This window comes from Physeter macrocephalus, chromosome 14 (assembly GCF_002837175.3).
Source record: "Physeter macrocephalus isolate SW-GA chromosome 14, ASM283717v5, whole genome shotgun sequence".
NCBI lineage: Eukaryota > Metazoa > Chordata > Mammalia > Artiodactyla > Physeteridae > Physeter > Physeter macrocephalus.
In genome coordinates this window covers 14,545,338-14,549,501 of record NC_041227.1, presented here as the reverse complement: position 1 = coordinate 14,549,501, position 4,164 = coordinate 14,545,338, and the positions used below count along the sequence as shown (strand labels likewise).

Below are 4,164 nucleotides of genomic sequence, written 5' to 3'. Positions count from 1 at the left end.
TATATTGCTGAGCTTCTAAAATAGCTACATGGATTACATCAATGTATCATAATTTAATTTTTTGGTATTAATGGCCAATTAGATAGTTTTTTAAGATTTTATCGAAATATAGTTGATTTATAATGTGGTATTAATTTCTGCTGTACAGCAAAGTGATTCAGTTATATATATGTATATATGTGTGTGTGTATATATAAATATTCTTTTTCATATTCTTTTTTTTTTCTTTTTGGCTGTGCGGCACAGCACGTGGGATCTTCGTTCCCTGACCAGGGATCAAACCCGTGCCCCCTGTATTGGAAGGCGGATTCTTAACCACTGGACCACCAGGGAATTCCCTCATATTCTTTTCCATTATGGTTTATCACGGGATATTGAATATAGTTCCCTTTGCTATACAGCAGGACCTTGTTGTTTACCCATCATATATATGTTTGCATCTGCTAATCCCAAATTCCCAGTCCTTCCCTCCCCCCTCCCCCCTCCCCCCTCCCCCCTCCCCCTTGGCAACCACAGGTCTGTTTTCTATGCCTGTGAGTCTGTTTCTATTTTGTAGATATGTTCATTTGTCTTGTTTTATTAATAGATTTCACATATAAGTGATATCATGTTATTTGTCTCTCTCTCTCTCTTTTTTTTTTTTTTGGGGTATGTGGGCCTCCCTGGATCCTCCCAGACCGGGGCACGAACTCGGTTCCCCTGCATCGGCAGGCGGACGCGCAACCACTGCGCCACCAGGGAAGCCCTTCTCTCTCTTTTTTTTGACCGTGCCATGCAGCATGCAGGATCTTCCCCTGACCAGGGATTGAACTCATGCCCCCTGCGCTGGGAGCATGGAGTCTTTAATAGTGCTGCCATGAACATAGTAGATTGTTTTTGATAGATAATTACAAATAATGCTGTAGTGAATATTCTCGAACATGGATCTTTATGTACAATTATTTCTATGACAAATTTTTAGAGGTGAGCTTCGGGGTCAAAAGCATGTATTATACATTATAAAATTCAGCAGATATTACCCAGATCATCACAGCCTTGCCAACGCTCATTTATCTGTAAATTTAAAGGGTGAAAAATGGCAGAACGTTAACTTATATTTCCCTGACTACTAGTGGGGATGAGATTATTTTAGCATGGTTATTGACATTTTGAATTTGTGAATTGCCTTGCCTCTTCTTACACTTTGGTTATTTTTATCTTGGGATATCTTTTTTCTTACTGATTTATGAGAGTACTTTATAAATTATGAGTCTTAATTTGCTGTAAGTGTTTTCTCCCAGGGTATTATTTGCCCTCTCATCCTGTTGTGGTTTCTTCAATTCTGTACTTTTAATGTTTATATAATTATATACATATAGTTATATGATGAAATCTGTCATTCATAAATACATGAACACACAAACAAACATAGGGGCTTCTGAGTTTTATGTCTTAGAAAGTCCTCTATCACTCCAAATTTAGAAAATGTTTTCATATATTTTCTTCTATTTATCATTTTATTTTTTTTACATTTACAACCTTAATATATTTGATATTTATTTTTGTATAAATGTGTGGAGTAGGGATCTAATTTGACTACCGTATCAAATGAACGGCAAATTGTCTGCTCATTTATTAAAGGATATATAAAATTTCCCTTGATTTGAAATGCTACTTCATCATTTTCTCAATTATACTTGGATCACTTTCTGGATTTTCTATCTCATTTATCTATGAATGTTTTTATTCCTGTACAACTACCACACTGTTTTTTAAAAATTGAGATAAAATTTACATACTCACAAATTTAATAGTTTTTAGCACAGTCACAAATTGTGCAACTGTCACCACTATTTAATTCCAGAACATTTTCACCACCCCAGAAAGAAAACTCATACACCATTCTCCCATTGCCCTAGCCCCTGGCAACCACTAATCTACCTTCTGTCGCTATAAATTTGCCTTGTCTGTATATTTCACATAAATGGAATCATACAATTTAGGGCCTTTTGTGTCTGGATTCTTTCACTTAATCTTTCCTTTCCCTTTCTCTCTCTCTCTTTCTTTTTAAAAAAAGATATTTGAAATAAAACTTTATTCTGATTTAAATGAAAGGGAGGAATGACAGTAACAAGATTTCACCACTGAATATTGTGATGTGATAGTAGCAGTCTTCTATTCGACACTAAAGGAATAGACAGCTGCATTCTAAAACAGCTAAATATGCAGGTCCAAAAAAAAAAAAGGTATTTTAAAAACTGCCACATTCACTCTGAAGCCTGTCCTTCTCCTTCAGCACCCCAAAGGTTAAGCACATATCCTGCTCAGCTTATATAATAATAAAGTGGCAAACATGCTGCACCACTGACATCATAGGACAGTTGCCTGTAAAACTAGACTTCTGACATTGTTCTCCAGACTCATTTTCTCACAGGTCGTCATCCTCATTTGGATGAACAGTTGTCTGAGCAACCTCTCAATCATGCTCATGTTACACAGCCAAAGCCATGTGCATGACAGTCTGGTAGGGCAAGAGTAGGCATGCCACAAACTCCAAGTTAGGGTCGCTAATTAATTTTCTAGCCAGCCAGAGGAAGGGCTTTTCAAAGTTGAATTTACTTAGGACAGAAGTTTCACAGTACTGAAATTTCTTTTTTTAAAAAAATATTTATTTATTTATTTGGCTGCATTGGGTCTTCGCTGCTGCGCGCAGGCTTTCTCTAGTTGCAGCGAGCAGGGGGCTACTCTTCGTTGCGGTGTGTGGGCTTCTCATTGTGGCGGCTTCTCTTGCTGCGGAGCACGGGCTCTAAGCACGTGGGCTTCAGTAGTTGCGGCACGTGGGCTCAGTAGTTGTGGCTGGTGGGCTCTAGAGCGCAGGCTCAGTAGTTGTGGCGCACAGGCTTAGTTGCTCTGTGGCATGTGGGATCTTTCTGTACCAGGGCTCGAACCTGTGTCGCCTGCATTGGCAGGCAGATTCTTAACCACTGCACTGCCAGGGAAGTCCCTGAAGATTCTTTCTTAGTGGAAGACAATTTTGTCTTACCTTTCCTGTCCTTAATATCCACTTTGTTGTCACACAGCACAGTGGGGGTGTTTTACATACTCCTACGAGATCTCCATGCCAGTTAAGCACATTCTTGTAAGTAACTCTTGATGTTACATCCAACATTATAATGCACACTGGGCTTAGATATAATAGCCATCTCTCAGTCCACCAAATTTCTTCTGACCAACTGACCATACATTGAACTTAATAGATCCTCTGCTGGTATGGAACACAAGGGGATGGACCTCAACACCCAAGGTAGCTACATACTTCTCAAATTCACCAGTCAAATGATGTTTCATGAAAATAGTTTTTCCAGTAACACCATCACCAACCAGTATGAGTTTGAACTGAACTCGGGGTTCTCCTTGGGCAGTCATTGTGATATTTCTTCCAGAAGCATCTCTGTGCCCCATCTTAACATAATATTTTAAAGGTTCATCCATGTTGTAGCATGTATCAGTACTTCATTCCTTTTTATTGCTAAATAATATTCCATTGTATGAATATAGCACATTTTGTTTACCCATTCATCAACTGATGGACATCTGGTTTATTTCCATTTTTTGGCAATTATGAATAAAACTTTTTTTTTTTGGCTGACTGCAGGGCTTGCGGGATCTTAGCTCCCCAGCCAGGCATCAAACCCGTGCCCCCTGCAGTGGAAGCATGGAATCGTAACCACTGGACCTCTAGGGAATTCTCTCCACTTTTTTTTTTTTAGGGGTAGGAGTTTATTTATTTATTTTTGCTGTGTTGGGTCTTCGTTTCTGTGTGAGGGCTTTCTCTAGTTGTGGCAAGCGGGGGCCACTCTTCATCGCGGTGCACGGGCCTCTCACTATCGCGGCCTCTCTTGTTGCAGAGCACAGGCTCCAAACGCGCAGGCTCAGTAGTTGTGGCTCACAGGCCCAGTTGCTCCGCGGCATGTGGGATCCTCCCAGACCAGGGCGCTTGAACCCATGTCCCCTGCATTAGCAGGCAGATTCTCAACCACTGTGCCACCAGGGAAGCCCCCCTCCACTTTCTTGATAGTGCCCTTTAAAGCACAATTTTTAAAAATTTGATGAAGACCAATGTATCTATTTTTTCTTTTGTCACTGTACTTTTAGTGTCATTCTAACAAACCATTGCCTAACCCA

At 39.9% G+C, this 4,164-nt stretch overlaps 1 pseudogene; it reads right to left on the bottom strand.

Moving 5' to 3' along the window:
• Positions 1-2,165: 2,165 nt before the first annotated feature.
• On the bottom strand, positions 2,166-3,780 carry LOC129392758 (GTP-binding nuclear protein Ran-like; annotated as a pseudogene).
• Positions 3,781-4,164: the final 384 nt, after the last annotated feature.